Below are 22,789 nucleotides of genomic sequence, written 5' to 3'. Positions count from 1 at the left end.
GACAGCCCAAAATAAGAAGAGCATCAATCATTCAAGCAGTCAAGAGGCCATGATTACTGTGGAGATACACAACTCAGGTGGGATATTCTGTCAGCTGATCAGCTATTAGTCCTGAGTTCCACAAATTTGTCTTTATGGAAGAGTGGCAGGAAAAACCTCAGTTTTGAAAGAATAAATAAGAAGCCTTGCAGTTTCCTGTTGGCTTCCATATTCCTGTATTCCTGCAAAGATGTGGAAGGTGGCTGGTCAGATGAGACCAAAATGGAAACTTTTCTAGACATGTAAATCACTGTGAGGAGGAACACCAACACTGCACAAAGCTCCATACATAAAATGGCAGTACAGTTGTTATTCTAAAACAAATAGGAGGACTATGCTATTCAAAGGCCTTTATTAATAATTCATCCTGAAACAAACAGAAATGTCACATTCTGTTTGATCTAGCTATTGAAGCTAAAGCATCCTCCTTATTTTGGAGCTATGGTCTCTGTGGTGAACAGATGCTTCTTTAAAGCTGATATGCAGTGTGCTGTTATCACCATTTGCAACAGTCTGTCTTTGACCATCTGCTGTCTTTGTCCTCTTCACCTACAAATCCCCCCAGCAAAAATAAAAAAAAAACTAAACCTCAAACTATCTTTCCAGCTGAATGACTTACAACATTTTTACCTGCACTATAATAACTACCTAATGCCAAAAGCCTGTTACCACTTCTAAGGACTAAAGCACAATAAAGACATTTACAAACAAAAGATACAATTTTGAACATGCCTCTTTGGAACTTCATTCTTCTTTAAATTTAGAAGTTCCACCCATTTCCTCAGTATTTGGTAGAATTACCTTTTAAACAGTATGATTTGGGTCTGTTGTCTTGGGATTCTATTGAAACCCAAACCCTCACTGCTCTATAGGAGCTCTGCATGGAGGAATGGGCCAAAATACCAGCTGCACTCTTCTAACCTGGTGGAGACTTACAGGAAACGTTTAACTGTCAATGCCAACAAAGGATATGCTATAAAGTATTGAGTTGAACATTTGTTATTGATCAATACCATATTTTCCACAATAATTTACAAATAAATGATTTTAAAATGCTACTCTCATAATCTCTAGCTATGGTGAAAATTACAGACCTCTCTCATCTTTCTAAGTGGGAGAACATGCACCATCAGTGGCTGACTAAATACTATTTTTTTGCCCCACTGTAGATATGTGTTGTTTTCACCTTTATTAGCAGGCATGCAAAATAAATATGTTTTATACTAGAAACAAAAGAGCAGTGTTTGCTCCACAATACATTAACAGTAAAGCTAGTTGTCCTGCTTAAAAATAATTTCAATACAATTAGCAGTGTCTAAAGGAATAAACCCTGTCTCCCACATCATGCCTCACCCCGTCACGCTTCACAACAGAAATCCAACACAAACATTTCCTTTAATGTTTGTTTTTTTCCACACTACATCCCAATCTTTCCCGTGTTCTCATTGCTCCTGCTCTCTTTGAAAGGGACTGCCTTGACGGACAGGCTCGTTGCTACAGAAACCACGACATGTCTCTTGTATTACACTGAGGCAGGAAGGTGTGAAATCCTAAATAAGATTGGATTTAGATCGGACCTAAACCGGAGTCAATTTCCAAGCCATGGCACACAGTAATCAGTTGAAACCATGACATCTGCAGAGAAGTCCATTTGCATTTTAACAAGATTAAAACCCCATCAACACACACAGTATGTACTTCTTCAGTCCTGTGCTATGGTATATAAATGTATGGGTTAGGTGTAGTTAAGATCCCCAGTTGAAAACTAAGACCATATATAGAATTAAATAGAACATAATAGAATAATCATTTATCGACCCACATTGGGGACATTCAGGTATATCAGCAGCAACAGACAATGTCCACAACAGAAGAAGCAATACTGTACAGTTATTAAAAATGGCATACTCAGATTAAATGGCACGTGCAACTGAGTAGGATGACCTGAAAGTGTACAAAGTTTGCATTTGAAAAAGTAACAGAATGAAGCCTAACAGCTGCTAGGGGGAAGGATGTGGCATTGCAGTCCTACACAAAAAAAAAAAATTCAGAATTATATTGCACATAACACACAAAACAGCGTCCATTTCCAGTTGTGCACACACACATTCTCGTCTTGCTATATGTAGTGAGGACCATGTAATGACTCCCAGTGACTTGCATCAGTTTTCATTCATTGTTAACCCTTTCTATGCCCAATCCCTGACAGTAACCCTACATCTAACCATTACCAGTGACCTAAACTCAATTCACACCTTAGTCCTAAACCTTACTGTTAGCAAAAAACAGCAGCAAAATGTCCTCACATGCACGCGTGCACACACACACACACACACACAGACACAATATATAGTGACCATTTATCCTGATATTTATGTTTTAGTTTTTTTAACATCCTAAATTCACATAGAAAAGCCCCATAGCAAAATTTAAACCAGGAACTTCTTGCATCAAGGCCAGTGCTAAAACCTGCATTGCTACGCAGCCTACATTTCAGTTTAATTCAATTTAATAAAGTCATAAAGCAGAAAGTGACAGCAGAACTTATCTCAGGACACTTCCAATAAAGCTAACCATTAAAAATGAAATAATTTTATATCCACCAAAGTAAAACAGTCATATTCTCCAGTACATTTTAGAATTCATTTTAAAATTTTAGTCATTACTTTTAGAGCCCTGAGTGGCCAAGCTCCAACTTATATTACCGACCTTTTACAACCGTATTCCCCTTCTAGTAGTTTGAGATCCTCCAGCGAAAGACTGTTAATGGCTCCACATACTAATCTCAGGACCAGAGGGGATCTGTCTTTTAGAACTGTAGCCCTCAGACTATCAGGAAGTCCACAAAATGCAGTTCAAAGTCTTCAGCTGATCCAAAATGCTGCAGCAAGAGTTCTGATGAAAATCAACAAGAGGGATCATATTTCTCCAATTTTAGCTTCCCTCAATTGGCTTCCTGTTAAATCAAGAATAGAATTTAAAATTCTCCTTCTAACGTATAAAGCCCTTAATAATCAAGCTCCATCATATATCAGAGCTCTGATTACCCCGTATGTTCCTAACAGAGCACTTCGCTCTCAGACTGCAGGTCTGCTGGGGGTTCCTAGAGTCTCTAAAAGTAGAATGGGAGGCAGATCCTTTAGCTATCAGGCTCCTCTCCTGTGGAACCAACTCCCAGTTTTGGTCCGTGAGGCAGACACCCTGTCTACTTTTAAGACTAGGCTTAAAATGTTCCTTCGTGACAAAGCTTATAGTTAGAGTGTTTAGGTTACCCTGAGCTATCTCTTTAGCTATGCTGATATAGGCTTAGGCTTCTGGAGGACATCAGGGTCTATTTTCCTCACTCTGCTGAGTTCTCCTACTGTTCTCCAATTTGCATTGTTTGTTGTTATTTCAACTTTTAACTTTTTGTTCTCTGTCTTTTTCCCCCTTCATAGAAGGTACACCTGGTCTGATGTTCTGTTAGCTGTGACATTATCCAGGGGTGACAGATCATCCACTATTACCATATAACATAGAAAGGATTCCTGGATCAATGTGTGCTTCTGTGCTTTTGTGTTTCTGCTCTGTCTTCTCTAACCCTCAGTTTTATCGAGGCAGATGACCGTTCACACTGAGTCTGGTTCTGCTGGAGGTTTTTCCTCACTGTTAAAGGGGAGTTTTCCTCTCCACTGTCACTTCATCGGGGGAGTGTCGGCCTAGTGGTTAGAGCAGTGCGCTTGCACTCAGAGAAGGATGCAAGTACCCGGCTCGATCCCCGGTGCCGGCACTCTGGGTCCCTGAGCAAGACCCTTAACCCCTGATTGCTCCCAGGGCGCTGCACATGGCAGCCCACTGCTCCCCTAGGGGATGGGTTTAAAGCAGAGAACACATTTCGGTGCTTTGTACTTGTGACAGTGCAATGACAATAGAGTTGAATTATATTCTATTCATGCATGCGCATGCTGCAAAGCCATCAACAATGCAGACGACTGTCCACTGTGGCTCTACGCTCTTTCAGGAGGAGTGAATGCTGCTTGGAGAGACTTGATGCAATCTGCTGGGTTTCCTTAGATAGGAAACGTTTTGACCAATTGTTATGATTTCATTGAATTTGACTTGGTAAAGTACCTTGAGAAGACGTGTGTTGTGAATTGGCACTATATAAATAAAATTGAACTAACTGTGTTGCCTTAATTTTCACACTGTGTGGACTCTGTTCATTCTTTTAAGAAGCAGTTGAAGACCCACTGGTTCCAATTGGCTTTTAACTAGTTTTTTACCAGTTCTATGTTATGATACTGCATTTAGGCTGTTTTATATTTGTATTTTGTGTTTTATTGTTGTTTTTATGATGAAGTACTTTGTGGCTTTTATCCTGTGAAAAGATCTATATAAATAAAGTTTGCCTTACTTTATATTCTCATTCAACTCAATAATGAGTCCACGATGATCCAGTTCACATGCAATTCCAAACAACCAGGTTCAGGCCAGTCAGTAAGAAGTAGGAAACCAGCAGTTCCTTCATATCACCACTTTAACGATTATAAATCAATGATCAATAGTCTAGGAATGACCAATACTGTATCAGTTATTATTAACCAGAAAAGGATAGCCTTGATAAGGCTGAGTGACAGCTTTGTTGGAGTCTAATTGTTGATGAAAAGTTTTACTCAAATGTTCTTGCAGTAAGTTACATGAGATAATAAATAATGACATCAGATTTATTTCAAAATGTGATTAAATCCAACTATAGTGTCCCACACCATCATTACACTGATTTCATGTAACTGCTGTAGAACAATAAATAGTGGCACTGATGGACTTACTGGAGTCATTTTTTTCATTACTTTTCATGAAATACCACAATACGTCATGAAAACATTTTCATGTCCAACAGCAAATCTGGATATACTCAGAGGTTTGCTGTGAGTAGAGAAATAATACGGCTGAAAGGAGAGGGAACAGTGATAGGTAAGATAAAACAACAATACTAACACTAGGAAGTATCAGCGTTGTGTCAGTAGTCCATTAGCTGTACTTGGGCAGCAATAAGGAAAATGTAAGGTATAGAAAATCCCTGCCATAATCTGACATCATGCAAACCTTTCCATAAATCTACTCCAAATGTATATTTGCACGACTAGAATCTCCAGTCGATACAGTGATAGTTTGTATATTTCTTGGTGATGATAATAAACATGCAGGATTTATTAAAGTCATTTCCTGGTCTACAGTGGGCTTTCTGTCAAAGATCGGCTGCTTTGGTTCATCAGCACTTCTACTAATGATGCAATCCACCCATACATAAAGCTCTCTTTCTGCAGCTGCAGAGCAGGTCTGTAAATAGGCCCTCAACCACACACCGGCCACTGAAATGTTGCCTCATTAAACAGGGCCACGCTGTGGGAGACCCATATTGATTCATCCATCAAATACTCATTTCAGTGGTATTTGCTCCTTTATTTGGAAACCTGGAGCTCCGTTGTGGACCCGGGTCGATTAAACTGAGCCGAATATTTGCTTACTTTCCCCGGCCCTCGCTGGCCAGCTGAACCTGAGAGACCTCAGCACGGTCTGTTTGAAATCTGATCCTGTTACAGGTGTTGGGTTCAACGCAACATCAACAGATGAGTCAGCATACGGTCTGCTTTAGGGATCTGCCGCAGAGCTTTCTCTTTTACAAGAAAACATTTGAAGTGTTTTACAGAAAAACAGAACGGACGAACAGGCAGACACATTATTCACACATAGACAGGAGTCATTCTAATCCTACAAGACAAGTGAACCAAAACACAAATAAAAATAAATCAATTGTGAAAACTATAGAATAGAATAATAACAAAAATGTTAATCCACAGCCTATTTCTAAAAGAAACGGGTATTGCACTTTAGTGTGTTGCACGGAAAAATAGAAAACTGGAACAGAGGTTTTCTAGGAAGGGTTGCCATGGACCGTCCAGCAGTCTGATAATCTGGGGAGGAAGAACCGGCCACCGGTTCTGGACAACAGCCAAACCCAGGCCTGTCCATTGGATTACCAGAGTGGCAATTCTAGTCACTCCAGTGACTACTGATGTTATTTTAAATTAACGGCCAGTTCCACCGGCTCATATTGGCCACACACCGCACAGCTCCGCTCACTTACGAGTGTTTCAGGAGCAGTTTCTTTCAGGGCCGGCCCAGGTTCCTCCGGCTCTATTGAGAAGTAAGGCCCAAGCGAGCTGACTTGAGAGGAGATAAAGAGAAGGTTTTTCTCTGAGGAAGTCCAGAAACCTGAAGAGCAACACGTTAATATTAAGGACCACTATGAACAGACCATGACCCACGCCATAGGAAAAAAAAGAAAGAGACAATTTAGCTTCCTATTCACAAACCAGCTGTCTCAGGTCCATAGATGTATTGAGGCTTTCCCTCATTTCACACTGAAAGCTGTTAAGTGTTGTCTCGTAAGTGTCCGTCCATCCACCTCATGCGGTATAAGACAGCGACTGGGACTTTCCCTGGCTGCCAGCCCGTCTTTCTGGAATTAGACACAGAGAACCCGGGTAGCAGCAGTTCCCTTCAGCAGCGCTGGCCGCTCTAGGGAAGCTCGGTAACGCCTGACGCTCTCACCGCTGCCCGCAGCCTGAGAGTCCATGTGAAATGAAACCAATAAGAATAATTTCACTGTGGTTAAAATCTTTTTATTACTGAGTTCTCCTCGTCCCCACCATGGCTGAGGCATAAGGTCTCATATACAGGTGTAAATTGTAACTCTGTGAATAAAAACAGCCTGAAGAAGGAGCAGTCTGCTGTGGGATCTGTGGCCGCTATAGGGAGTGTGAACCCCAGGAAACCCCTGAAAGCTCCCTCGGCAGAGAGGTCAGATGATTGGTAGCTAAACGGCTCTGCCCAGGATGCGTTTTCCACTTCCAGGCCTGGCCAATCACAAAACGGGCAAACATAATCGAGGAGGGCCGATGGGACTACGCCTTTAGTTCTGCAACAGCATGAATAGATTAGGCTTTTCTGTTTAAATACAAATCAGCTAGATCATGACATAGTTTTTTAATTTTTGTGTGAATTCTGTGAAACTGGCCTTTTTCTCAAGCTCATGAGACAGTGACAGTCTCAACCCTACTGCTGCGTTATGCTGCTTTAAAGACAAAACTTTGGTACTTTGCTATTTTTGGTTGCTGATTGTATATAATTATTACAGACAATATGAGCATGTCTATATTAAAGAACAACCAGAATGTTGAAAATTGATATAAAGTAATTCTTAATGTAACAGCACTAGTTTTTTTGTAAGTTCTAGTTTAAAATGTGTGTTTCTGAAACATAAATCTGTCACAATTCCCGGGTATTAATCTCATTTGCACTAATGTTCCGGGGATCGTGTACTCTTCAGTCTTTCAACTTTTAGTGTTTATTTCATCTGTTGATTCTATCTACTCCTTCTTCTATCTAGTTTCCTGTTAGAGTTCTGTTTTCCTGCCAGTCTGCCCTGGCTACTTCCACCTGTGCTTCCATGAAACCAGGGTACTTTTGCTTTGGATCAGAATGTTTTCCTGTCCGTGTTTCTGACTACTGCAGTCATGCGTATGACAGCGAGGGTTAGAAGCTGGTCTGTTAACGTCACTGAGGTGCAGAGACCGGCTTCAAAGCCCACATCAGGTTTTAGAGTTTGACCAAGAGGACCTTCCTAAACAGACGGATGGAAAATGCAGAATGAAGCAAACTTAGCAGCCAGTTAAAATTGGAGAACCTAACAAAGTGTGTAAGATAACCCAGAGAATAAGAGTACAGTCTTCTCTTGACTCTTAAACTGCAACGATAAATAGTTAAATCTAAACTGACTCCCTAATGAGGCTGTGCCTGTGGAGGGGATGTATTGGCCTGCAACCGTCAGCGGCACCGTGAGGTGATTTATGGATCTGTCACTGTGATGACTTTATGCCCCAATAGATTGATAACTATATCACCAGGAGAGGCATCGTGCTGCATCATCGTGCCGTTCTGGTCCACACGTAAAGCTCCTCACCAGGTCCACACAGACTGCCGTTCAGTGCTGAAGGTCAGCGGTGCCGCAGAACTTAGACGTTGCAACAGGAGCTCAACCTCAACTGCTAAAGCGAGATCAGAGCAGCGCCATCCGCCTCAGGCTGCTATTAAAATGAGCGCCGTGTGTTCGCGCTCAGAGCTGAATCATACCCCACGCTGCCTGCACAGATAATTGGCCGTCCACCCGGCAGGAGCCCACAAAGTTGTGAAACACACTCGGTCCCAGATTTTCAGAGGTTGAAAAGTGAAGAATCAGCAGATGTGATGAGGTGTGTGTGTGTGTGTGTGTGTGTGTTTGTCCCTCGTTCCTGTTGTTGACCTTGACTCACGCCTCCCCCCACCCATTCCACACCCAGCCCAGAGCCAGCACCTACCTTTCTGACAACAGATCCAATTGACTGACAAGGACAAAAGCGTATAATGCCACAGAGCCACCATATCCATTTAATGCTGGCCATGACGGAGAGCACAGTGACCTAGTGAGGATGCAGCTGCTGCTCTTAACACTCCAGCTGTTTAGGTGGCTTTCTGGGTCTGTGCCTGTTTATGTGCGCATGTGTGCTCGTGCATGTGGACAAATGTTCAGTGATATTCACACCCCTTCCTGGCCTATATTCCCTCTGAACTCAGTCTGTCTGCCCCAGGGCTCCGAACCCTGCAGATGGCTTCCCTCGCCGTTATTCCGCAGCTCGTTTCCCATCGGCTGACACCTATGAGCCAAACACATCCAAATCACAAACACGAAAACACTGCGGGTGAAACAATAAGAAAAGCAGCCTTGCTACCTGATAGAAGCATAAGCTGGGCCAGAGGGGGACGCTAGCCTTCGGGGGCCAGAAGCGTCTGCCGTTTGCTCGCTGCTTTGTGCCACTGACCAGATTCCCAATGCATATCAGCAGGATAATACGACACAAGCTGGTGACACTGACAGGGCTGCTGCAGCATCTAAAGAAGACCTATAATCCCTGCTCATCTCGAGGAGCATTGCTCGGCGCTCCCAGATTAGTGTTCACATTATACTGTAGCAGGCCTGCATGGAGTGCCAAAGTTTCAGAGCGTGTGCTGCAGTGCAAATGTGGCTTCTACAGCGCCACTGACCTTGGCCTGACTCTCAGCTCCACAGTCTGGCTGCTCTTTAAAAATGAAGTAGAAGGAGATATTTGGCTGAAGTCTAGAAAAACCTGCTGGCTAAAGAGGGATATTTGAAGACTTGACTGGTTTATGGCCCTTTGCTTCTGAGACAAACATTTAGAACATGTTGGAATGGCATTACTGAAAATGATGAGAGCAGTGTGGAAAAGCTGAAGCTCAGCTCGGCCAGCAGATGGCAATGAGTCCTCTACAGGATGGTGCTATTAGTCTTCAGCAGCCCTGCATAAATATCCAGTCTATATGACAGTAAAGTGTGCATAGCAGGACTAAACAGAAGCAATGAAAAGCAGTTATACGTCTCTGGACCGTTCCATTGAACACTTTGTGTCTGTTTGGGAGGAAATTTGGGAAAATACATTTATAATGACATCACTTTTTACCAAGCATGCAGCAGTTCAGAGAAGCAGCTCAGTAAGGCTAGGAATGTAGGGGCGTAGAGTGTAACTGGAACTCCACATGAGGGAAGAGTGATTAAACAGTTTCTATTTGATTCAAGTTTTCAAACCTCCTGTATTTTAGTGATTTTAGAGGACCTCTGCACTCAGAAACATGTTAAGCTCATAAAGGCTAAGGAGATAAGCAAACAGCCGTCCTGATTTCTCTATGGGGGATCTACTGCAAATGGCAGCAGGATGGCCTGCACCTCCTTCCCCTGGCACTGATGTGATTAGTCACTTTCCAGATTTTATCATCACTAAAACACAATTCTGAACATTATATCTTCATGGAATTTTTATGTGTTGCTTTTATTTTTAGGCTGAATTCCTAAGGGTAAAGGTGTGGAGACCCCGGCTGTAGGGGGCATATATGAGAATGGAGGATTTCAGTTGAAACAAATAACTGAATAAACACTTTACCATGGTTACTCATCCCAAACTGTGCCAGGTTTGGAGCAATCTCTGAATCTTAAACAGCTCTCTATTTAAAAGAGGAAGGGCCTTGGGTGGTGGTAATCTGTTGTATGACAGAGTGCTTTATCTCCAGTTAGATAAGGGGTGGTTGGAACCTCACGCAGTTAGCAATTCACTCGCTGGGGATAAAAGAAATTCTTTGTTGCCAACCGAGAATCGGACAGGCAGCCTGTCAACAAAGCAGCTCTTTCAAGCTTGCGGCAAAAGGAAGAGGAAAAGCAAAAAAAAAAAAAACAACAAGATGGTGATATGGGAGCCTTCCCTGTCTATCTATGGGCTTGTGCTGCTCAGGTGTTAAAAATACGACAGCATCCATTTTGGTGGAACAGAGGTGGAAAACAATTTGCACTCAATCCATCTGGAGTCCAAAGTGTATGGTTTGGGGAAATCACTGATTAAAAGTCCTGTCGGTTGAAAGTGACACCACAAGCAGGCCAACCTGACATAACAGAAAACTGGAAGCAGACACACGCGTAAAAATGGTAGCCATTAAGTTAGTCCATTTACAGCAGCATTATGTGAAGCAACCCTTGGTGTTGCAGCAAATGTTGAAAAGAAGAGTGAAAAATTAGAAATGTCAAAGTATATCCTACTAATTGTGTATGGATCGACTGGATCTCAGTCACTAAGTACATCAGTCAATCTCTCCTGTTCTAAGTGGAGGTTATACCTCCTGGTTCACTTTGCTTCTGTATAAATTGCTTTTGTTGTTTGTTTTAGCTCTTTTCTTCTTATGTTTTAAGAAAACAACTGATAAGCAAGTGCAATACTGCCACCTAGCAGGCTGTGGTGAAAGGACACCCCACTATCTCTGAGTAGAATGCTGTGTTACAATTGACCTAAAAACAGCAGGAACACGAGGCACTGACGTGAGAAGACCCTCACATCAGTGACAGAGACAGCGCTCAGTTGCAACGCATGGCTAACTGCATTTCCTAAAACCTGCAGCTACATTCATGGCACCCCAACACCACTAGTAACCCCCCCCCCCCCCCCCCCCCCACACACACACACACACACCTTGGACAGAATATGTGTGGCCGAAAAGGACACATTAAAAAAAAAGATAAACTTGATGAGTTTACACTATTATGATAACAGTAGTGTTATACCTGCAATGTATTTGGCACCGTTTAGAGTCAATTCAATCATCACTGGCATCTTTACACACGTGTTTTACATTTGCGGAAAACAGAGTGGAGTGGGAAGCACAGGGCTTTCAGGATGAGGCAGAAGCGCTGTGTCTGTAGTGTGAGACAGACAGCGCTCCCTGCTGCCTCAAGCTAGTAACTGCAGATTGATTGGCGCTATCACGTGAAGTCGCTAGTAATCACCAATGATTTTTTGAGGAAAAATAATCACTACAGGGCTCTAAAAAGTTGCTAAATATAACCACAGAGTCACTAAGATGGCAACACTGGACTGAGTTTCTAGATGCTGAAGATTAGCTCTTCTACTCGCTGCTAAGCTCCCGCCGTTCCTCTCTCACCAGGACTCGTTTTTATTGGTCAACATGGTGGCCATGCGGCCAATCACGTAAGGGCTACACCAATATGTGAAAACAGAGAGGGGGGCAGCTGTGAGTAGACAGTGAGTTTGTTAGGTTGTCCTGTAAAATAAATATGAGGGACAGGAGAAAACAAAAGCATCTGGTTTTTAGTTTAAAGATGTTGGGAACAACCAAGCAGAGCTCCTTCACTGCAGAATGAAATTAACTTTAAGAGCAGGTTCCACAACAAACCTGCAGAGACATATCAAGGCTGTCAATTTAGCGCGGAGTTTAGTGTGCAAAAACAGATGTTTGACAAAAATATTACATCGTTCTGATAATCAGATGTTTTTTCTTCAATTTTTAACTTGAACACTTATTTTTTTATCTGAATATGTCTTATTATCTATAATAAGTGCACAGCATTTTTTAAGCTTTCTGATAAATCTTTCTCTTCTGATGTACAGCTTAATTTTAAATTCATATTTTTTCATATTAGTTAATCTTGAGTGTAAGTCTGGTGTCTAGGCCCACCTGTTTTTGCCACTGTCACACGCAAATTTCTCAACTCTGGGACAGTCAAGATATTTTTATTCTATTAAACATGGGTAAGAAAGAATGGTTTAAAAAGAGCAGTATTATGCATGAATTAAAATGAGCTGTTTGTCTTTTTGATGAATCTGTAATTATTTCTATTGTCTATTTGTGGACTAAAACAACTAAAACAGTTTAACTAAGCCCTGAAGTACACTAGAAGGGTTGTGTTATATATTCATAAAATTGTGCTTTTTAATCTAAAAAAATGAGAATGCAATATGAAAGTGATTTTTGTGACCATTTTGACTACAGAGGCAGCTGTACTGAATTGATGTTAAGTCAACCAGAAAGGGCTGAGCTTTCAACATTTTGAGCCTAGAACTTTCTTTAACTGCAGATTTTTCCTTATTATTCAAAAAAGAATTTAATTATTTGCTATTTTGGATTTCTTTGTGTATTTCTATTACTCATAAAATAAGCTTAAGTTCACCCTCTAGGCATAGACTTGTCTAAAACTCACGTCTTGTAGTAATTCAACACAATATGAAGAACTATAGCAGAGCTATTAAAAAAATTTTAAATGGGATTTTCTTAATGCCATACAGCCGTAAATATTCCGAAGTTTACTTGCATTGTCAGTAGAAGAAATGCATCTATCTGTATACCCAGGTAATACACAAGCCCTCACCAAGAATAGTAATTAGTCATCTGAAGATGAACCGTTTTATACTGATTCACAGAAACAGCCATGTTGAATAAACCCCGCATCGTCCTGTGTGCAGCCTCACATGTACTATTCTGAGCTGCCATAAGGTGTTCTGCCAAGACACTTGCTTGATTTGCCCCTTTTTTAATTAACTCCCCCCACAGCTAAGCTCACATTCATAACATTTACTGTCATGGATGTCATGAATGTGACAGTATGATTATTTTTTGTCAACTGCATCCTGTGAATATCTGTAAATTCACATTCTAAGCTGCTATCATAAAGACAATCTGTGTTAGCAATGCAGCAGAAGCCTGAGTGGTAACATAAATTTGCATGATGGATGTTTTTATTCCCAGATGACAAAAGGACTGTTTGTGCTGCAGTTCAAATAAAGGCAAGAATTTAAAAACACTTCCATTCCTTTTACAGTTCTTTACATTACTGTCAATCTCAATGGAGTATTGAAGTTTTAAAGATGTAAAATTATGCTGATAAAGGAGCTCTGAAAAACTGAAGTGCACTGAAATGTTGTGGCAGTGTACCTGAAAAAAAACTAAGACAGCCAGTAAAAAGAGTGGGGATATTTTTATAAAAATGATCTAAATTTGATTGGCTGTCAGTAAATGTCTTCTTACAAATTGTGACACCTTATCCCTGTTTTCCATTCATCATGCGGAGTTAAACATAATCAATCACAACTAAAATATTACTTGTTTAGGAATCCAGATGATTCTTTTAAACCCCCTAATTAGTCACTTTAGCCCACTGCAATCCCAGCCCACAGTGTCACGTTAAATCAACCCTGGTTATGGATAAATCCATTTCTGACCCAGGAGAGTTTTGATTTATTTTTGATTCATTTGAAAATCAATCAAAGGTCATGTTGTACTCTGTAGAACTGCAAAGACTTCTCCTTCAATGGATTATAATCAAAACTTGACATTTTTGTCAAAAACAAAATGAAAGAAAGACGTTTTCCTCTTGGCTATAAATGGGTTGAGGTGATAATTTCCTTTCTGGTAATAAAGGTAAGTTATGTTAAACCTACATAACACCTAGCTTTTGTAACCTTCTAAAACATGTTTAATCAGCAGGTTTTCTAACAAGGCTGTGGCACTACCAGCACGCCTGGCCTTACTTTCTACGATATTCCGACTCCGACATTTTTCTGTAGTATGTTTGCCGTCTCTTGAAGGCCCAGAACCACCAACACATCCCATCTGTTTTCATATGAGGAGACGGAGTGGGCTGCCACCATCATTCAAGCAGTGATTAGCTGCTTTAATATAGGAACCAGCTGCTGAACACCATTTAATCACCAGCATCAGCACGAGAAAGAGCCTCCAGCTCTGTGCAGCTAGCTGCCACCTACACCTGCCTCCCAGCTTTCCCTGCATCCATCTTAGTCTGCATAATACCCCTGCTCTTTCAGCTTCGCGTTAATAAACAAAAAAAATGCAGATTTTGAAAAAATAAGTCTGTTTAAACTGTCAGAAAAGACTTAGTGCCATGGTGGAAAGTTTACTCTACGCTCCAGAGGTACAAAATATATCCTAGAGATCAGCCTGCATAGAAAGATGGAGAACTCCTGACTACCTGTGGAGTCAGCCATGCAGCAAATCTACATGAACTGTAAAAATGAAACTCTAGCAAGAAACAAAAGCACATGGAGCAACCTGATGTATTTAGCTATTATCGGATAGAAGTCAATCCTGACATGTTCTACTTGTGGCCATGAATGCATGAAATGTAATTCTATAAACCTTTAGGTCTTCAGACCAGAGGTGTAGTGGATTCAGTTATATTCATTGGCACAAACAGCTAAGCACCAAAGGAATGATCATTTAGATATAGATTAATATCCATGAAGACCTGTGATGGATTTGTAAATGGCTATGACATGCAACCAAAGATGCAACATGCCCAGAACAGGATCCACAGGGCGTATCTGGTAGCAGGAGTCACAGTGATAGTGTAGCCAGAGTTACTGAAGTGTGTGGACATTACCAGAAAGCATTACCAGCTGTCATGTCCACAGCTACAGCTGGGATTATTTTCCTGTTGCTGACTGCTATAGTCATTCTCAGCATTCTGCATGGTTCCAGCTAAATCTGCTGATTGCATGCGATGCGCCTGTGACGGCCCTGATCACTGCCTTGGTTTCACCTGTGTGTTAAGCCTGGTGCCAGATTCTCGTAATCTGCCGTGTGAGTAGACCATCCAGCATTCCTAGCCTGCCTGACTGTGTTTTGACTTTTGATTGTTTTTGGATTTCTGCCTGTTCAGTTTCTGGACATAGAACCTTGCCTGTTGCCTGACTCTGCCTCTCAGCCCCGCCCCCTGTACCTCTGCCTGTTGGATATTTGGAATCTTGGACCTGGAATTGGACTCTTGATACAGCCTGCTGGATTTCCTCATTTGGGCCTCTGTCTATCCCGATCACCTGTGTTTGACCTTGGACTGTGTTACAATTCCCACACATCGCCTAACCCTTTCAGAAGATTCCTCATTGGATTTATTGCCTCTTACGGATCCAGTTAAGGTTGGTGGCTACTTTGCAGTACTGACCCCTCTCCTGTTTAAGCTGTCAGTCTTGTACATGTGCAGTTATTCAAAAAGGGACTTGGGGAAACTTCAGGAAAAATCGCCGACCCAAGCATTAAGGCAAAAACAGACGGGGCATGTGAAGCACATCATTTCATATCATTAACAAACTTTGGCAGGTTGCATTGAAGTTAACTGAAACAGAACTGATCCACTGGACTTCAGCCAAGGGTAGTTTCTTCTGTAAGACATCATCAGTGTGTTTTATCCCTTGGAGTAGGAGAAGTCTGTCACACAGTTTATGCTTATTGGTGCTGAGTTCAAATTTGTGACTTCTTTGGTTCAGCAATGCTGGTCTGATTTTTATAAGCACACGCGTGTGTAGCACAGGCTGGCTTGATTGGTGTATCATGAATGGCCAGAGGCAACTAAGACAGAGGCTGAATGTGTCCCTGTGTTAGCTTGCCTTTGTAGATATATGGAACAATTTTATAAACGAGACTAATTCATTAAACTTTCAAGTTTTATATAACTGTTCTATTTTGTAGTGTTTATCAAAAGTCCTGAAATTAGCTTATCGCATTTACAAAAGTACTTTTTTTCATGTAAAATGCCAACATGAACCTAGTAACTTCTCAGTCAAGTTTTTTTTTTTTTCTCCCATTAAGCTGCAGTCGGCAGCTGAGAAGCCACGGTAGAGCGTTCCCATGTCCCTATTCCATTTCTGGCCATCTGAAAACGTCACGCTTCCTCTAAGGGGCTCCTCGGTCTATGCTTCGGGGATAAAATGCTCGAGCAAGACTTTCACAAACACACAAAGCATCGCACAAAGACTCACACACCATGACCAAGCCATGAACCCTTTCTGTAATAGCTGTGGTGAAAGCAGCATCAAAACTTTTCAAACAATATTCTGTCAAGGAGAAGAGTTATGTCTCTCCAAAGGTCAAAAACCATGTTTTTTATTTCCTTTTTACCTCCCACATAGAGACCATTTATTAAAGGTAATATTTAACTTGACATTTAACTGTGACATCAATTGTTAAGGCTCAGCGACGGCTGGCAATAATGGTAGTGGAACGAGGAAGGCTGACCCTAACTAATCAATGCTGATCCTTTTGTCTACATCCACTGTATGCTGGCTTTTATTAGATACAGATAAATGATGGGGAGACTTACATCATATTGATTATTGTTTGAACTGGAAGAAGGCAATGTCATTATGGACATAAGTTAGAAATTTCAAAAATCTAGAATTTTGTTGTTTTGAACAATAGTAGAATGGTGAAACATTCAGAAGTTGGTAGATCACACCTACTGGTCCCTAACAAGTTTCCAGGTCAAAGTCAACAAGGATCTGATGGTGTCAGTAACCTTTTACAAGTCACTGAAAACAAAAGCACACATAGATCTTTTAAACAACCATTGTGACCTTTTATATTAAAGTACAAGACAGTAGACTCCCGGCATGCTGTGAGCTGCAGTGAGCCCCGTGTCTGCCTCCATATTTCCTGTTAGAACTGGTGAGAAGTAGATCATAACTGAACTACACTAATTGTAGCTGATTTAAATTGGACCTGCTTAGGTTTTTCCAATAACTGTTGAGATTAATTTGGTTGACTGGTTCTTAGCAAATTGAAGTGAGTGATAAATTGCCCCATCCAGCTAAATAAAAAAAATTATTTAGCTGGATGGGGAAATGCTTTTAAGCAGAAACTAAAGCTTTTTTCTGAAAAAGTAGCAGGAACCAAACACAAACTGCAGTACTTAGAAACTTTGCATTCAAAGTTCCATCACTCGGTCTCACCTATTGTACCTCCTGTCAAGCCTGTATGCCATTCTTGATTATATTAGCCCTAAAAGTGAGGTAATTTTTTCCTAGACAGCTATTAACACTATTGAGTCTAGGAACATATCATGTGGGATTACCTATAAGCCTGCAAGAGAGCAACTAATATATGCCACTGAAATGCCAGAGACACCACTAATATAATCTCTTCCATGTGCCTCCAGTAAAACAATAGGATTTTATGATTTATCAGAAGACACAGGCTTGAATTTAAAGCCACAGGATTCTCTAACTGAAAAAATGCCCTGTCAGTTTATCAAATTAAAAGACTGAGGTTTGCAAGGATGACAATGTTGCATTTGCATTTTATCTCCCCAGACTGTAGAACAACAGAACTGACAGATTTCTTGGGTGTGTAGAACATTGCACATCTTAGGGCCAGCAGGAGTTTGCACAGTTAGTCTTACTCCACCTGAAAGCTGCAGGGGTAATGAGCAATCTGCATGACTGCCAGGCGAGCCTCCAGTACCCACCATGTAACCGCCAGGCTGCTCAACAGTAATAGCCTTTCCCATTACCCACCACGTCTCCAAAACTCATCTCCTGTCATGGTTTTTGGCCTAGTGCTCGGTCAGGGTTCATTTCCTGCCGGCACACACCAATGACATTGAACCTGGTTGTGTTTCAAGGGAGTACTACAGCCTTCAAAATGATGGATGTGACATCACATGCGTAACCATCATCCCTGCGTGCTTTGCGGGGGGGGGGGGCACCAGGCTGGTTCCACATCTTTAGTCTCATTTTAAAACCTCAGCAGCATTTAATCCATTAGGTTTCCTTCGGGGACGATTAGCGGAGGGTTAATTAAAGATGTGATTAGTTGTCTAGCAATGTATAATGAGATGCTATCCCTTTCCCAATGCTAACCCATGGATCCTCATGTTGAACATAAAGATTGAATGGATTCATCTCCAGCTATCTGTTTATTGCTCTGAGCTTGGTGACTGTTGGGAAAGTGTTACTAATCTACCCGGATAGTGCTAATCCTCACATTGCAGCCAATGGGAACCTGAGTCTAACACCAAAATTAAATTAGCCAGCAATTTGGACTCCATGAGAAAGGTGAGAGCTGAATGAGCACGTGGAAGGTTAAAGGTCGTCCAGCTCTGCCATCAGCCTCAGATTGAGAAATCCTCTGAGCCCAGCCCTCGCAGGCTAACACTCGCAGATTAGCCAGCAGCTGTCACAAATCAGACTGACGGAGCCGAATAAACACGGCTAACGGCAACAACTTGAACTGTGGCAGGCAGTCAGTCAGGCTTAGCCGCTGTGGTGGGAGTCATATGGAGACACACACATGTGCAGCACTCAGAGTTAATGAGTTCACTGAAGCTAAAAGGCTTTTAGCTAAGTTTGGGTGCATGGCACAGACAGCATTTCATCATATTTATTCCAATCCCTAGCATCCCAAATATGTTCCAGACCTCATTTATAGTCTGATTTATAGCTGGATTCTGGGACAGTGATGGACGTCCTCAGGCTTTGATTTAACCAAAGACTTTGCTCAGTTTTAATAAAGCAGCAAGACTCAAATTGGTTTAAATGGATGAAAACCTGACAGAATCGGCACTGGTACAAGAAAGATGCAAATACCATGACTTCCTGTAATATAAGATACGTCAACCATGTAGACATGTCACAAAAAGAGGTTCTCTGACCTTAATCATTCATTCCAGCACTCTTGTTACTTCTGTACTGGTTGTTTTAGCAAAGCTCTGACTCTTGTTACATTTGGCTGAGAACATTTTCCACATAAATCAATGCAGAGTTTAGGGAAGAAATAGTGGGTTACTAGCGATGTGTCAAAAGAAAGCTGCAAAAGTTGGTGGCTGGTCTCATTTTAAATGTAAAGTTTTAATAGTGACAGAAGGGTCAGTGAAGAGTACCTGCATGTAGATTTGCTAATATTAACCTTGTGTAAAGGTGTTATGGCAAACAGGGAGCCAGTTTTGGTTAATTTACATCACTCTTACAAAGTTGTCAAGCATACATTTTGATGCTGGGTCTTGTTATAGAAGAGTTATAGTTAACTTTATCCTTTTTCATAAACCAAATGTAAAAACTTTGTGAGTTTGAAACAAAGGCTTGTAAAACACGGACCAGCATTGCGGCAGTTCAACCTCAACAAGAGCTAGCTTAGCTGACACATTAAAGCTGAATTAATTTATGTCCAAACTTCACCACCTAAGCTGAATGTGCAGTCCCTACATGAGCTAGTTTGGTTCATTCATTCATTTTGTACAAAACAGAACATGTAAATACTACAAACAGTTAGCTTGTTAATTTGTTTACATTTCTTTATTTCTTCTGTTGTCATTGCTCCTATAAACTATATTCTTCTTTGGGGGAATTCCCAATAAAGCTGCACTCTGTTTTCATTCTTAAGTTGTCAGCGAGCAAATTCAGACTGGAACAGCACCCATTACTAGCTATTACTGAATTTGCATCTCAGCTATTACAGCTAATAAATGGATCAGGTATGTTTAACTCCAGCAAAAATATGCCAAAATGTCTGAGCCTGACAGATGGTTGTCAAGTTGCTACACACTGTCTATTTTTCTCATTCTGTCATGCACAATGTGACACAAAGATCCTTTATACTTACAAACAGCCCTAGATCACATGAACTTGGAAGATTATTTCAGTGTTTTTGATCAATAAATAGACTAGAAACCAATAATATAATAATACATGCAGATTAAATCAACATGGAATTGAGTACTACTTATTATCAACTTATAATCAACTCAATTGCAACTACAAACACACACACACACACACACATACACACACACACACACACACACGCACACACACACATTTTAAATACTTACTGAACACCTAGCCTAACCCTTGGCCCAAAATAAGGTCTTCATTTCGGATAAAATTCCTCACTTGGGTGGTAAAATAAAAAAATATGTTCTCACTGAGCTACAAGTACAAACGCACACACACACACACACACACACACACACACACACACACACACACACACATACACAGTGATCTTTAGAAATAAATGAGTAATTCTGGTTCTAAATGGTAGTACGTGGCTCTATCTTATATAGCAGCAGTAACATCCTGATGTTGTGTAGCGATGCACACAGAGAGTCTACAGTTCGCTGGGATTTGCTGACTAACCAAACACTGACGTGGATCATAAAGAGACTGTATAATATTAAGAAAATTTACACTGACCAAAGTACAGAAGTGAAATCACTCTTATCTGATATAACACTATAAATACCACATTAAACATAGAATGGGGATATCAATTTTGAACTTATTTTAAGTAATTCAAAGATAAATTGATAGTAAAATCTAGTTTTAGCAACCACTGGCTGACCCCTATAGGCTTAGACTCTGCTTCTGCTTATTCAACATTATTGTATGTCTTATTACTTCAATATTACAAATAGTGAAGTGTGATTTTCTGAAATTCACTAAGAAGCTCTTGAAATCCCATTTGTAAAACCACACAGAAAGTTATGATGGCCCAACATCAGAGCTAAGGTCGCTTGCTGAGAACATTTTGAAATTACGTTTCCAAGAAACCTAAGGAACTTATGCTCCATCAGCAGTTTTACTACAAAACCACTGAAACTTCAGGCCATTTGAGCCTTTCTACTTTTTTGTAACTTGACCACATGGGAGCCTGTGCAGGGCTTACAGCAGCAGTTTCCAGTGCTTTACTTTTAGAAACAGCATAATTCAGTTTAGTCTTACATTTATATTCTTGTTCTGACATAACTAAAGGTTTAAATATGAAACAGTGCCATTAATAACGCATTTGCCCTACACATTTCTCTTGTTTTAGATCTTCTTGGATGTTGAAATCATAAAACAAATTCTAATATCAAACCAAGATGACCTAAATAAACATAAAGAAAGGAGTTTTGAAATGATTGCATTGATTAAAGGAAGATAAGTTATCCAAACCATCCTGGCACTAAGTAAAAAAGCTATTGTGCTTCATGTTTAATCCTGTATCTCTCCTACACAAAGGAATCGCTGCAACTAACTAATAATCACCTGTAAGATGATTTGGAGCCACAAACACGGCGGAGTAGCTTCTGGATCATTTAAACTGCAGCAGCCTTTCAGAGTCATTATTTCAGTTTCTGAACTCAAGGTCACTCAGAAACGGCTACAGTTGCCTCATCGATCCAAACGCCCAGGATACACAAAACCAGACCTGGCTGCAGAAACAAATTACAGGGAGGGGGGCATTCCCTTTTTTCAGGGGGCACACTTTTAAAAAAAACCTTTTTACATGCTTCAGGCTGAACAGTGGCTCTGTGACTGCTCCTACAGTGTTGAGAAAGAAATTCTCAAAATCCCAAAATCAAACAAAAAGCAATAGTGTAGTCAGTGTTAACAAATTAGGCAGGTTTCCAACCAATTAGGCTTCTTTTGAACACAATGAGCTGGAACAAAAATAACTTATGAGCAGGTTGTAAACATTTGGGAAGCTTTTCACAACATTTGTTGGGCTTTTAGAAAGATTTACAACCAAAATATACCAAAATAGTTGTCTATGTCTGGAAGAAAAATAAACCCATTTTAATAAAATGCCATCTCCTTGAACTCATTTTACTGGTCAATTTATTTCAGAAATGAGTCGAATCTGACATTCATCAATGAATAGTAGTTATAATGAATAATATTGATTGTCATAATAAAACAAGAGAAGAATAATGGTTAATAAAGTGTCACTGTGACATTGTATTGGTCAATGTAAACGCAGAGGGGTTGAGTTCTACTGATCAACTTAAAATATTTCATGGCTGTGTGAAAGAGAAATGTTTGATTGAGCTATACTCTGTAAGAGAAATTAACTATTACTATAATATTATTAAGGGCTGCACAGTGGAGTAGTGGGTAGCGCTGTTGCCTTGCAGCAAGAAGGTTCTGGGTTCAAATACAACCCTGGGTCTTTCTGCATGGAGTTTGCATGTTCTCCCTGTGCATGAGTGGGTTCTTTATGGGTACTCTGGCTTTCTCCTGCAGTCCAAAAACATGACTGTTAGGTTACTTGGCTTCTCTAAAATTGTCCTTAGGTGTGTGTGAATGGTTGTTTGTCTCTCTGTGTTGCCCTACAGACTGGCGACCTGTCCATGGTGTACCCCGCCTCTCGCCCAGTGAATGCTGGAGATAGGCACCAGTGACCCCATGAGGGATTAAGCAGATTAGAAATGGATGGATATATTATTATTATTATTATATTAAGGTAGATTTACATACAACTCATGTTGGGAAGCTATTGATTAAGTTTTTTTCTGGTTCATTTATCATGATTGTTAAAGTGATCTTGTGTGCATTTTGTGTGGAGCCCATATGTGCAAAGTTTTTTTCTTTGCATCAGCGCAGTTGTGTGCTAATGGCATGTTCTGATGTGTTTAATAGTTCTTATGTGTTTAATAGTTCTGTGATTTTACCATGAGAGAGTTTGAGATTTGGGCTTGTTTTTTCTTTTAAATTGGGCAGGTTTTATGCTGGGTTTAAGATGGAAACTAACAGTGAGATACGGCAAC

The 22,789-nt window shown here is 40.7% G+C and overlaps 1 protein-coding gene across 2 annotated transcripts in view; it reads right to left on the bottom strand.

Annotated features, from left to right (window-relative positions):
• cdk14 (cyclin-dependent kinase 14) overlaps positions 1-22,789 on the bottom strand; it is a 216,161-nt gene that overhangs the window by 158,698 nt on the left and 34,674 nt on the right. Inside the window, exon 1 of one of the 2 annotated variants that reach the window (XM_036128851.1) lies at positions 8,439-8,459. The exons of the other annotated variant lie outside the window; for it this stretch is intronic. The gene's annotated coding sequence lies outside the window, so the exon portion shown is untranslated. Of the gene's footprint in view, positions 1-8,438; positions 8,460-22,789 lie in introns of those variants that run through there. 2 annotated transcript variants of the gene reach the window in all.

The sequence above is a fragment of the Fundulus heteroclitus genome, chromosome 3 (genome assembly GCF_011125445.2).
Source record: "Fundulus heteroclitus isolate FHET01 chromosome 3, MU-UCD_Fhet_4.1, whole genome shotgun sequence".
NCBI classification, from domain to species: Eukaryota; Metazoa; Chordata; class Actinopteri; order Cyprinodontiformes; family Fundulidae; genus Fundulus; species Fundulus heteroclitus.
This window is presented reverse-complemented; position numbering and strand designations above follow the sequence as displayed.